Source organism: Castor canadensis, chromosome X (assembly GCF_047511655.1).
Source record: "Castor canadensis chromosome X, mCasCan1.hap1v2, whole genome shotgun sequence".
Taxonomy (NCBI): domain Eukaryota; kingdom Metazoa; phylum Chordata; class Mammalia; order Rodentia; family Castoridae; genus Castor; species Castor canadensis.
The window spans coordinates 94874046-94888636 of record NC_133405.1 but is presented as its reverse complement, the minus strand read 5'-3'; the positions used below and the strand labels follow the sequence as shown (position 1 = coordinate 94888636).

Genomic DNA, 14591 nt, shown 5'->3' with positions numbered 1-14591 from the left:
GTAAGTAGAAGAATAAAATAAGAAAAAAATTGAAGGTAGAGGATCCAAGTTGGCAGCTAGGGTAGGAAATTAGAAATCCTAAGCTATGACACCAGAAACCTACTTGAGATGTTAGAGCTACACTTGGGTAATTCTGATTGCTCCTAGCAAAAATAATAACCACCATCACATTAGGTGCAGATTAAATTCAAAGAATGACCCTTAAATCAGCCTTTAATTGCACTTAACAGCCACGAAAATCCCACATGGCACAGCCAGCAAGGCATGTCCAACCCTGGGCAACAAAGCCCCCAGCCATTTCTCTTTTTTTCTCTCTTTCTTTTTTTCTCCCAACAAGCAGAAGGCAGAGCATCAACCAGAACCAAACTCTGCGGCATCCTAGTCCCCTAGCCCTTGGAAAGTCTCCCTACACCATGCCACAGTGAAAAAAGTGGTGCCATTTCTCCCCACCAGCCAGTTTCCAAAGCTGTTTGCATGAAACTGCAGAACAAGCAGGTGAGCATCACACACCATGCATGACTCCCCTACCCACCCCCCAGGAAAATAATCCAGCACAGCCCCTAAGCAGATTGAAGATCCTGCCCAGCAAAACTGAGAAACATAAACAGAGAACTGTAAGTTAACACCAACAGCAGAGGTGGGGGTGGAATACTGAACATGCCCCAGAGAACAGGGATAGGGCAAGGAGCCGAACTCTCAGCACCAAACTCTCAGTGAAACACAGGAAAAGCAGCAAAGGCTGAGAGCGGGGATGGGACAACAAGCCAACTTCACCCAGCAGACATAAGGAGAGGCATAAAGGCCAAGAGTGGGCGTGGGGTGACCAGTCAACTTCCCAAAGGAGCCGCTAGCACCAAACAGAGGACTGGAGAAGCACAAGGCTGAGAACAGGGGCAGGGCACTAGCCAACCACCTAGAGGAGCCACTAGCACTCAGCAGAGATCAGGAGAGGCATAAAGGCTGAGAGCAGGAGTGGGGTGACAAGCCAACCTCCCAAAGGAGCTGCTAACACCAAGCAGAGGTCAGGAGAAGCACAAATGCTGACAGCAGGGGAAGGGCGACAAGCCAACCTCCCTAAACAGGGCAGGTGGTGGATCCCAGAGCTAATATCTGGGACAGAGAGCAGCATTCAAAACTGAATTGCCCTACCTTGCTGGGGGAGGAACTGACCAGAGTTGCAGCTGAAGGGAAACGCAGTTGTTGCCTGGTGAAAACAACAACAACTCTACCTATAGACCACCCTACATGAACTGACAGACTTACCCCACCTCACAATTCCACAATTCTAATCTTCTGGACAGAAGGACCAAATTCTACTCACAAGCCAGTTACCTAGTGTGACTATATCAAAGCTTCCACTTGTATACCAATACCAGGATTAGACACCTAAGAAATAACTCCAGAACATTTACCAAAAGACTGAACTTTTTGTGGTTCCTATATCCAGTGTTTTTTATTGTGTTTCTTTTTTTCCTGTATCATTAACTTCACCACCACTACTCTCATCCATATTCTTACCCTCTTTACTTTCCCTCCTTCTCCTGTGCTACACTCCAGTGTTCTCCCTCCCAACTACTCTTTCTGTCCCTTCTCTTCCACTCTTTCCCCCACCTTCACCTCCCCTTTCTATCCTCCCTCAACCTATCACCACACTACCCCTCCCTCCTACACACTCACCACCCTCTGACTAGCCTAATGTACCAACTGTGCACAACCCTAGCCCCCTGAAAACCCTGTCAAAAGCACCCTCCACTACAACAACAGAAATATACCCAAACATACACAAAGGCCACAAAACTCAGCAGCTCCCATACCTCTTCCCCCATCCACCTATCCACCCATCCCTCTTTTACTGCCAACTTTACCAACTCCCCAAAATCTATAGCTAGCCTGATAACTATTACCCCCCAACTCTCACTGTTTATAGATATTATGTAGATTATATAGATATTATATATTATATATATTATTATATAGATATTTCTATATAATATGTAAACAACAGGTCTGGCATTGAACCTGTGAATTTGTTATTGCTAAAGTACACCTACAAGCCAGGAACAGAAAGAACACATCAACCTAGCTAACAACTAAGTCAGTCACAACACAAAAATTAAATCAGGAAAAGAAAACAGGCAATCAAAACCACCAACTAGACTATCAAGAATATAGTTGCACAGCACCAAGTGGAGCAATGGGAAGAAGAATAAAGGATGGAAACCACTCTCCTCAAAAAAAAAATAATAATTCAATGCAGGATTCAGTGGGAAATGAAGAAAATGGATACCCAGCGCTCCTGACCTCACAAAACAATGATAAATGTCACTAAGGAGCACAGTGACACCCACATAAAAACCCTCAAAGAAGAAATCTTGGAAGATAACACTCAGAAACTCATGGAGAAGATACTAGACATGGTTGACCAGAATGTACAAGATGCACTCAAGAAATTTCAGACACCAAAAATAAAGAACACAAGAAGACACAGAAGCAAATACATGAATTCAGAGAGGACTTCAACAAACACCAAAGTAAAACATAGAACACTATAAAAAGAGAGATTTATGAATTAAAGATGATAGCACAAAATATAGAAGAGGACTTGAACAAAGACATGAAAAACCTCAGAAAAAAGACAGAAATTCTGGAATTAAAAAGTCCCTATAGTCAAACAAAAAACAAAGTGGAAGGTCACTCCAGCAGACTAGAACAAGTGGAAGACAGAATCTCAGAACGCGAAGATAAAATAGAAATTAAGGAGAAAACAGAAGAAACCTTAGTCAAACAATTCAAGAGCTGTGAACAGAATATGCAAGAACTCAGTAACTTCATCAAAAGACCAAACCTGAGATTCATGGGCACTGAAGAAGAAGAGGTGCAAGCCAAAGGGATACATTAAATATTCAATAAAATAATAACAGAAAGTTTCCCAAATCTCGAGAAAGTTTTGCATATTCAGGTATGGAATTCCTCCAGAACACAGACTTAACAAAAATAAAACCTCTCCATAGTTGTATCATTAAAACAACAACCACAAAGAACAGAGAAAGAATGCTTAAGGCTGTAAATGAGAAATAACAAATTACATATAAAGGTGAACCCATCAAAATAATAGCAGATTTCTCAACAGAAACCTTTAAAGCAAGAAGGGCATGGAGTGAGGTATTTTGGGCACTGAATGAAAATAACTTCAGCCCTAGGATATTCTACCCAGCAAAATTATCATTCAAAATTGACAGAGCAATAAAGATCTTCCACAATAAACAGAAACTAAAACAATATATGACCACCAAACCAGCACTACAAAAGATTCTCCAAGGAATTCTGCACACAGAAGATGAAAGCAAACAAAACCACAAGAGGATGGGAAGTATCAAACCACAGAAGAAGAAAATACAAGTAATCAGACAGTAGCATTGATTTGGATGTATACATAGAAGAAATAAGAGAGGGAATCAAAAGGTTCCTGGAAGCTAATGAAAATGAAAACACCACCAACCAGAACCTATGGGACACAGCAACGGCAGTCTTAAGAGGAAAGTTTATAGCCATATAACATATAGCATATATTAAAAAGATCTCAAATAAACAACCTAATGCTACATCTCAAACTCCTAGAAAAACAAGAATAAGGAAAACCCCAAACAAGCAGGAGAGAAATAATAAAAATAAGGGATGAAATTAATCTAATAGAGACCAAAAAAAAAATACAAGGAAGCAATGAAACAAAAAGCTGGTTCTTTGAAAAAATAAACCAGGTTGACAAGCCGCTGGCAAATATGATTAAACTGCGGAGGAAAAAGATCCAAATGAGTAAAATTAGAAACAAAAAAGGGGAGATAACAACAAATACCAAGGAAATCCAGGGGATCATCACAGACTACTTTGAGAACCTGTATTTCAATAAATTGGAAAATCTTGAAGAAATGGACAAATTTCTAGAAACTTATGACCATCCAAATATGAAACAAGAGGATATGAACCACATAAACAGATCTATAACACATAATGAAATTGAAGCAGCAATAAAGAGTGTCCCAAAAAAAAAAGTCCAGGACCTGATGGATTCTCTGCTTAATTCTACCAGACCTTCAAAGAAGAGCTAACACCAACACTCCTTAAACTTTTCCATGAAATAGAAAGGGAAGGAATACTACCTAAGTCATTCTATGAAGCCAGCATAACACTCATCCCAAAACCAGACAAGGACACATCCAAAAAGGAGAACTACAGTCCAATCTCCTTAATGAACATCAGTGCAAAAATCCTCAATAAAATAATGGTAAATCAAATCCAACAATATATTAGAAAGATCTTTTACCATGACCAAGTTGGCTTCATCCCAGGGATGCAGGGATGGTTCAACATATACAAATCAATAAATGTAATACAGTACATTAATAGAAGCAAAGACAAAAACCTCTTGATCATCTCAATAGATGCAGAAAAAGCCTTTGATAATATTCAACATCACTTCATGATAAAAGCTCTAAGAAAACTAGGAATGGAAGGAATGTACCTCAACATTATAAAGACTATATATGGCAAACCTATAGCCAACATCATACTTAATGGGGAAAAACTGAAACCATTTCCCCTAAAGTCAGGAACAAGACAAGGATGTTCATTCTCCCCACTCCTATTCAACATATTCCTGGAATTTCTAGCCAAAGCAATAAGGTAAGAAGAAGAAATAAAAGGACTATAAATAGGTAAAGAAATAGTCAAAGTATCTCTATTTGCAGATGACATGATCCTATAGCTCAAAGATCCAAAAAATTCTACCCAAAAACTCTTAGAACCATAAATAGCTTCAGCAATGTAGCAGTATACAAAATAAACTTACAAACATCTGTAGCCTTTCTATATACCAACAGTGAACCAACTGAGAAAGAATATATGAAAACAATTCCATTTATAATAGCTTCAAAAAAATCAAATACCTAGAAATAAACTTAACAAAGGATGTGAATGACCTCTATAAGGAGAACTACAAACCCCTGAAGAAAGAGATTGAGGAAGACTACAGAAGGTAGAAAGATCTCTCATCCTCATGGATTGGCAGAATGAACATAGTAAAAATGGCTATACTACCAAAAGCAATCTACATGGTCAACACAATTCCCATCAAAATCCCAATGACATTCATCACAGAAATTGAAAAATCTACACTAAAGTTCATTTGTAAACACAAAAGACCATGAATTGCCAAGGCGATACTCAGCAAAAAGAGCAATGTTGGAGGTATTACAATACCCAACTTCAAACTATACTATAGAGCCATAGCAATAAAAACAGCATGGTACTGGCACAAAAACAGATTCAAAGACCAGTAGAACAGAATAGAGGACCCAGATATGAATCCACACAGCTACGCCCACCTTATTTTGGACAAAGGTACCAAAAACACATGATGGATAAAAGACAGTCTCTTCAACAACTGGTGCTGGGAAAAGTGGTAATATGCCCACAGAAAACTGAAACTAGATCCATGCCTGTCACCCTGTAGTAGTATCAACTCAAAGTGGATTAAGGACCTTAATATCAGACCCAAAACCTTGCAGTTAGTACATGAAAGAGCAGGGAATACTCTGGAAGTAATAGGTATAGGCAAGGACTTCCTCAGTAGAACTCCAGCAGCCCAGCAATGAAGAGAAAGGATGGACAAATGGAACTACATGAAATTAAAGCACAACAAAAAAATGGTCTCTAAATTGAAGAGACCACCCACAAAGTGAGAGAAAATATTTGCTAGCTATACATCAGACAAAGGACTGATAACAAGAATATACATGGAGCTCAAAAAACTAAACTCCCCCAAAATCAGTGAACCAATAAAGAAGTGGGCAACTGAACTAAAGAGAAGTTTTTCAAAGGATGAAGTCCAAATTGCCAAAAAACACATGAAAAAATGCTTACCATCCCTGGCCATAAAGAAAATGCAAATCAAAACCACAGTAAGATTCTACCTCACTCCTGCTAGAATAGCTAGCAGGAAGAACACCAACAACAACAACAAATATTGGAGAGGATGTGGGGAAAAAGGAACCCTCCTGCTGGTGGGAATATAAGCTAGTACAACCATTTTAGAAAACAATATGAAGACTTCTTAAAAAAACCAAACATACATCTGCCATATGATCCAGCAATACCACTCCTAGGGATATACCCAAAGGAATGGGACTCAGGATACTACAAAGGCATCTGCACACCCGTGTTTATTGCAATACTATTTACAATAACCAAGCTATGGAAACAGCCAAGATGCCCCACTACCAACAATGGATTTTAAAATGTGGTATTTATACACTATGGAATTTTACTCAACCACAAAAAAGAATGTAATTTTGTTGTTTGCAGGTAAATGGATGGAACTGGAGAACATCATCTTAGGTGAAGTTACCCAGGCTCAGAAGGCTAAAAATCACATGTTCTCCTTCATATGCGTATTATAGACCTAAAACAAATGCAGTAATATTACTGGACATGGGTCACACACTAAGGGGAGAATGTGCATGGGAGGAATAGGGAAAGGAAAGAAAATCTAAAACTTGAATGTTATTGATGTGCTCACTGTAGCAGAGCGAATATAGTAATCTTAAAGTGGCAGAGGCCACTATAGGAAGTGGACCAGGAAGTAGCAAAGAGGTCTGGCAGAAATGAACCAATGTGGGTTGCAATCCACAAGTGCATGGAAGCAACACTAGGAATCTCTCTGTATAGCTATCTTTATCCCAAACTAGCAAAAATGCTACATCTTTCTTATTATCTTTTATGTTTTCTCGTCAACAAAAATCTGAGAACAAAAGGGTGGAATGGGTTCTGCCCGGAAGCAGGGGGGTGGGGACGGAGAGGTGGTCCAAACAATGTATACACATGTGAGTAAATGTAAGAATAATAAAATAAAATAAAGGGGAAAAAAAGAAAAAAATTGAAGAAGCTAGGACAGAAGGAAACCCATTGATGGAACAACATCTCACAAAATTCAGGAGAGAATGGGTCTCTTACATTTAATAACTACATGATCTTGGGTAAGGTATTTTACTTTACTATGCTTCATTTCCTCATCTGTAAAATAGAGATAATATAGTGCCTATCTCCCAAAGTTGTTATGAATATTAAGTGAAATGTTAGGCAAAAAAGAATGTTGAAATTAAATGAAATGAGCTTGAAATAAAATGAAGTTTGAAACACAAATACTTAAAGTGACATAAATTCTGAGGTGAGGCAGTAGGAATGGAGATTCTAACATGTGATGGGAACAAACATTTTTTTCCACCTTTCACATACAGGGCATAGTGAACCTCCATTAATGATAGAATGAATGCGTATTTCCCTCAGGTGAGTTGGAGCTGGGACAAACACTTGTGAACCTCTATCCTCCAAGGCAGTGATTCTCAAACTTCAATATGAATCTGAGTCAGCTGGAAGGTTCATTATAGGCATTGCTGGATCCCACCTCCAAGAGTTTCTGAATTAGTTTATCTAAGATGGGGCCTGAAATTTTGTATTTCTCAAAGGGAAATACAAATCTTACTATGACAACCTCAGATCTAAGCCAGTGGTTCTCAACTTTGATTCCACATTAAAATCACCTAGGGAGCTATTAAAAATCCTTTCTTCCACGTTGTTCCCGAAACAATTACATCACAATCTTTGAGGATGGACAAAGGTATCATTAGTTTTAAAATATCCCCAGATGAGTCTAGTATGTGGCCTAACTGGGAATTATTTGGGTGAAAGCCCAATGTAATTCACAAGTCTCCCTCCACACACATATCCAATACACATACTTATCCCTGAAGGGGAGCTACAATAACAAGGGAAATTTTCAAGACTAGAAATTAAATGGAACTTTCATTGTGCAGATTGGAGGGGCTAAAAACTTGTATTGTGTGCATACTTCTCTTTCTTCTCACATTTCCTCTTTGGACTTCTCTGGTCCTTTTTCTCTTTCAACTCCTTTTCTTCTTATTCTTCTCTCCTTCAGAGTTCCCCAAAGCTAGTAAGGTACCTAAACTTGCAGCTACCACTGGGAAGGACTAAGGAAGAAGCATAGGGAATAGCTTAAAAGAAACTGTGTGCACCAGCAGGATAGAAAGTTTGAAAAAGGTTTCCATGCAAATAATTCCATAATTTAATAAAGGGCACTACAAAATCTTGTGATATTTTCTTAAAGTTAAGAATTCTTCTAGTGCTAATTTATTATGATATTTTTGTTAAAGCATGGTAGAGACTTCTCCTGTGTTTGAAACCTTCAGCTAATTATACTATAAAACAATAGTATGACATTCAATTATATTAGTTGGCATGAACAATTCAGCTGTTAGCTTACTAAGCTTTTCTTAAAAGACTATTATATCCAAAACATAATCCATCTTAAATTTGTTAAGATGAATAAATTCATGATTTAGCCTTAGTGAAATAGAATTTTAAATAAAATGATTGCTATTATTTTCTTGAAAAGTAACAGCTTCCTTTCTCATTCAGAGTAAAAGCCAAAAGCTTTTACAAGGTCCTATATGATCTAGCTCTCTTTACTTCACTGACCCATGTCCTGCCACTCTCCAGTGACACTGGTTTGGGTTTTTTGTTGTTGCTTGCCTCTGTGTGTGTGTGTGTGTGTGTGTGTGTGTGTGTGTGGTTTTGAGACAGGGTTTAGCTATGAAGGCCAGACTGGCCTCATACTTGCAGATGTTTTGCCACCATACCCAGCAATATTGGCCTTCTTGCTACTCCTTGAACACACCAAACCTTCTTACTATTGCCTCTGCCTGGAATACTCTTCTCCCAAATAGTCTCGTGGCTGGCTCCCTTATACTCAGATATAACCTTAAACATCATATCAAAGAGGCTTTCCTTTATCAAATTTATCAAATAACCCTCCCCAAAACCAAATGCCCTACAGCCTTCCTCCTACCTTATTCTCATATGTATATATGTGTATGTGTATATGTATATATGTACATATCTATGTATACATAATTTGTTCGTTGTCTATCCCCTCCATCAACAACCCACTCATTGAATATAATCTCTAAACAGGGTATATTTTCCCAGAGTCTTGTGCAGTAATGGTGCAGAGTAGAACTCAGTATGTATTTTTTGAATGACACAATGTAATTTTGCGTTGATACTTTTCTCTGACACATCTTCCTACCCTTGAGGGCTGAGTAAGAACTAGGAAAGGCAAGGAAATGTAGAAATAAGATGTCCAAGCTATTCTAGTCTAGAGAAGAACAGCCTTGTCCACCAAGTCTAGCCATTCCAGAAGCCAATTTGGGGTCAAAACTACTGATACTAACTTACAGAAACAGAAGGACAGAGACAGAATTAAAGACAAAGCTCAAAGTTTCTTTTTTTGTCATTATCCCTCATGAAACCCTTCTGCCTCAGCATAGATGAAAATTCTCCACAATCCCAAGAAGCAGAATGATTCACACCAAACAATTAAAAGTGCTGTGGGGAAAGATTTCTACCTCTTGCCTGGAGTACAAGTTAGTGGGTTCACAAAACTTTCATTGTCCTAGAAACAGGATAGCGTATTTCAGAAACAAAATTTTATGACAGCTAAGATCTGCCTAGCTCCCGTATTCTAGAAGTAGAAACTTCTCCAGAGAAAACCTAACCAACATGAACACTAAGGGATAATCAAATGTTAAAATGGAAACACAGCAGCCCCTAACACATTACATGCATACTAAATGCAGAGGACTGGATGTGGAACCAACACATAGTTCCTTTCCCACCCTCCATGCAAGGGTGTAGACAGCAAAGTAGTTATGACATGTACAAGTGGTTCTTGGCTCTATGACAAGACTAGACTCTCACTGTCAAAAGCAACCAGAGTGTTTCAGTTGAACTTGCATTTTTCTTTGTTTTTAGAAGCTCATGGGTCAGCAATTTTAAGAAGGAAAAAAAAGAGGCTTTCTTTTTATACAAATTCAGCAGTGTCAAGGATATGGTCATTTGGAATAAGGTTGTTTTGAGGATTAGAAAACCTAATAAGGAAAGAGGGAATAAAGAAAGGTGCTTTGACTAGGAACCTAGAACAGACCCATGCCCTTGATGGGAATTGGCACTGGGGATGCAATGAAACCCAGCATATTAAAGAAAGGAGGGGATATGTACTTTGCATTTAATACTAAGACAAATACTGGCATATTTGCAGTGCACTGGGAACTATGTCACTCTATTGACCAAACAGAAACTTTCAGAGTGAAGTACTAGCCCTAAAACCTCAAACAATACATTTTTATTTCTTTGATCTGTGGGATATCATTAGGCTTCATCCACAGTCCTACCACCCTCCCTAAGTAAAAACAAAAGTGAGACAAACATGGAAGAGATATCATTGGCGTATAAAAAGCCCTTTCTAACAAGTCTCTGTCATACCAGCCCTTCTTTATCTAACAGTAGAAGGGAGCTAGTAAAGTACTCCTTCCTAACACAATCTCCTTGACTACAAAGGGACATGGAATGACAGATCAGCCAAGGTAGCTTTAGTTTTCTTATTGAAGCATTCTACTCTTTTCTCTTTGCATACCTTGAGACTTGATTTCCTATGTCCTTCAGGTGGAGCTCCTGGTCACTTGGATTTGAGCATATGAAGGCCTGGCACTATGGAAAGGCAGTAAACATGAACTAGATAGCCATTCATGTTAGGGATGCTTGGCAAATGTTGGAATCAAAACCAGCATTCTGAATCTCCATATCCTAGGAATAAATCTTGGCCACTAATCAGTTAAGAAAGGGATCAAAACAACACTGGCATGGCCTTGACATTTTACACACACCACCCAGCAGCATGATTCACCAGAGTCAATCTACTTGGTATTTGATTAATATGTGTAGAATCAATGAACTTGTCCAAGTCACCTATACTGTGGCCATGATACAGCTCAAGAAATGGAAATTTTCTCCTTCAGCTAAGGCCACAGAGCCAATTGACTCTGTAGTTAAGTACAGTCACTGCTTAAAAAATGACATTGGCATCACTGCTTAAAAAAAATCAACTGTATATTAGAACCAAGTTTAAAGGCTGGTCTGAGGTGAAAAAATTATGTGTCCTCCCCACATAAATTCCTCCCAACAAACAGGTAATATCATAGCAAGGCGAGGCACTGCCATCCTTCTTGAAATCAAATTTCCAGCCAAAGTACATACTTCCCTTAGTTAAAAATTGCGCACTGTCCCTTTAAGAAGCCAGGCAAGATGGAGCCATCCCAGCTCACAACTAGAGGCTTCAAGCAACCTGATAGGGATGCAGGGGCGTGACAAAAAGAAAGAAAGGCAGGAGGGAGGAAGTGAGGCTCTAATCTCAAGAGGGGAAACCGAGGCTATAACCAAACAACTATCCAACCAAGTGGTGCCTGTGTGGCCGGTGGCAGCTCCTCTAGGCTCTAAAGCACCACCCCTCCTCCCTTCCTCTCCCCTCCCCTTTCTACCCCACTCCACCCTGCTCCACCCTAGAAGTCATCCTTGAAAGAACCTCCTTCAGTAATGCAGATGCTTTACCGCCCTGCGAAGACCCCAGAGAGGGTGGCAAAAAGAAGGGTTGGAGGGAAGAGAGGCTGGTTAGGCAAAATGAAAGGGACTTACTTTCGGATTGTGCGCCTCCGAAGGCATCCTCTCCTCCCAGCCCTGGGCCGGGCCGATGGGCAGGCGAGGTCGGGATTGAGCTGGTGGACCCGGGGTCCTCACTCCCTCGGACTACGAACCTAGTTCAGTGGAGAGTTAGGAGGAATGGGAACCGACTAGTGCCGGTGTACACTCGATTTTAATGATCTTAAGACAAGACAGAAGGGTGTGAGCGAGTTAGCCAGTGGTCGGAATGGAGGTGAGCTCTAAAATCCTCCTTTCCCCACCCTTTGAGCTAGCTTCCCTCGCCCAGCGTTAGCGATATCAGAGGCAATGCTTTTCTTTTTTCTTCCTTTTGGTTTCTCCCAGCTGCCTGTCCCAGACCCCACCCAGCGGCTCCACCCCATCCACTGCTACACATTCTGTCAATCACCAGCCCCTTTAAAGCTGCATCGCACAACTTGGGTTTTCCTCCTTCTTCGGCGGGCAGACAGAATCACAGGGTTCCTGGGCTCTCCTAAAATTCCCGAACCTTTCAGCTGGGTTTATGAAACTGAGGTTAGTTGCTAGTGGCCGCTTCCCCTCCCCCTCGGCCCCGGAGCTTGCAGACTCTGCTCCACCCAAGCTCCTTCCGGCCAGGCCAGGCCCCGCCACACCCCACCCCATCTCTTCACTTTGTTTCTGGTGAAAGTGCTTCCCTACCCTGCCAGAACTCCAAGAAAGTTCCTGGGGCGCCCTCCTTGGCGCCGCCCACTCCCTTACAGTTTCTGAACTGAAGTGATTACAACAGCTCTCCTGTCCCTGGGGTTTCTCTGTTCTTCCTGGCACAGTATGCCATCTTCATCTCTCATCCGTGTGAGTCTCCAAGTTTCTGACTAGAATCAGGGGAGAGAGAGTAGTGATTCCCAGAAATGTGTGTAATGGCGCTAATTCACCCTAAATAGCAGTCCCAATACCACTGCCCTACTCTAGAACAGGCAACTCAATGTCAGAGAAGGATTCTGAGGTCCCATCCCACAGACATAAAGTGCAACTCCAGAATAGCTCATCAGATATCATGTTTGAAGCCCAATCTCCACTCCAGTTAATGACACCTGGTTACCCAGGGCAAAACAGGAAATTCTTTGTCTCTATATTAAAAAACATGTCCAGAAGCTAACCACTTCTCACCATTTCCACTACTACTCACCCCCTTGCCAACACCATCTCTCAACTAGATGACTAGAAGAGTCTACTCACCGATCTCCTTTCTTCACATCTGCCACACTAAAATCTATTCTCTACTCAGCAGTCTTTTTACAAGGCAAATTTAAAAGGCAAATTTGGCCAGGTCACACTTACATTTAAAATCATTCAATCACTTCCCATTGCATTTAGAATCCAGACTCAAGATCTATCAGGCCTCAAGATCCAATCCCTGCCTACCTCTTTGACTTGATTTATAAATAACCTTGTTCACAAGGCTGTATCCATGCTCATCTTTTATTCCAATGTGCTAAGATTTGTCTCATCTCAGGGCCTTTGCACTTCCTTTTCCTCCTGTTTGGTTCTATCCATGGTAGGCTACAGTATCCTACAGATCTCAAGGAAGTTTACCCTGACCCCCATTTTCAACTAACTCTCATAGGCCAGGATAATAAAATGGTACCTAACCCCATCTTATTTTTACCACAACACTGACCACAATTTCAAGCAATCATGTGTGTGTGTGTGTTTGCTTCTGTAATAAAGTATGTCTCCCACTAGATTAGCTCAGTAAGAGCAGGGACTTCATCTTTTTTGCTCACTGCTCTATCCTTAGTATACTGACAAGAGGCTTCCTTATATTAGGGACTCAATAAATATTTGCTGAAAGAATAATTGAAGCCAATCTCTTCAGAAATCTATCTGGTGATATTTATTTTTAAACAAGCCAAAAAAAAGAAGAAAGCAAAGAGATACACACCTGTTATAAACCACTTGCCCTATTCATTCTCCCTTAGAACATCTGTCTAAGGTATCTTGCCTTTGGGCTAAATTGCCAACATGGTTGGAGCAGTGATCTAGTAGCAATGTGCTTTTTGGTTGTCTTTTAGGATTTGTAGCTGATAGCTGATGGCTGATTTAAGTGTTCTTAGTTTTATCAAATGAGTGCTAGAGAACATAGCTCTTAGGGGCTTGGGTCACCTGAATTAATAGGACCTTCGTTTCTGGATGTGTTTCTTGCTTTGGAATCAGACTATGCTTATGCTCTTTCACATCCCCAAGTATGTAGTAACTCATTTGATCCCATAACATCCCTATGAATTATCCATTGTTATTATTCTCATTTGAAAACAAGCCCAGGAAGGTGCAATGACTAGTGTAAAATCACTTCCCTAGGAAACAGTGAAGCTGGGATTTGAACTAGGTAATATGGCTATAGAGACAAAACTTTTCCACTATACTAAACTTCCTAAACTGGACTATAGTCATGATATTAGGAAGAGCAGACATTTCAGCTTGCTGAATGTTAATTAGTTAAAGGGAATTAGTTGAAGGGAAGACTGAAACTTATATACAACCAGAAGGACTGTTTAAGTGATTCTGTAAACTATGACCTTGATGCAAGGTCCTAAGAGGTAGCCACTTCCCTTCACCAGTGGAAGGACATAGGGCTATTTATTCTCAAGAAGAGAAAACTCATGAGGACAAGAATTCTTTCTTTCAGGGCTATCTTAAGCCATCAGTGACATGGCCATAATTGCTTATTTATCTTATGTACTAACCTCAGCTGTCTGTTGTTCAGATGTTACTAGGCCCGAGTCTCTAGACTTCGGGTCATGAGTGCCACACAGTTCTTTCTAGGTTCCTCTCTATATCTATACAGATACTATGGGAGGTTTGAAGGATACCATGGCTATGTTCTCTCTCACCATAGTACAAAAATAGCATGCACCATAGGCAAAGAAAGGACCCATATGATGAGAAGTCAGAGACTTTCTGTATAAGTTTGTTTGCTGTGTGCCTAAATGCAAGACTGCATACAAGAG

The 14591-nt window shown here is 40.2% G+C and overlaps 1 protein-coding gene across 9 annotated transcripts in view; it reads right to left on the bottom strand.

Annotated features, from left to right (window-relative positions):
* Klf8 (KLF transcription factor 8) overlaps window positions 1–12162 on the bottom strand; it is a 211816-nt gene extending 199654 nt beyond the window's left edge. For 8 of the 9 annotated variants that reach the window (XM_074064270.1, XM_074064277.1, XM_074064276.1 and 5 more), the window contains exon 1: window positions 11602–12162. The gene's annotated coding sequence lies outside the window, so the exon portion shown is untranslated. The remainder of the gene's footprint in view (window positions 1–11601) is intronic. The other variant, XM_074064278.1, reaches the window with a different exon arrangement.
* Between the last annotated feature and the right edge of the window lie 2429 nt (window positions 12163–14591).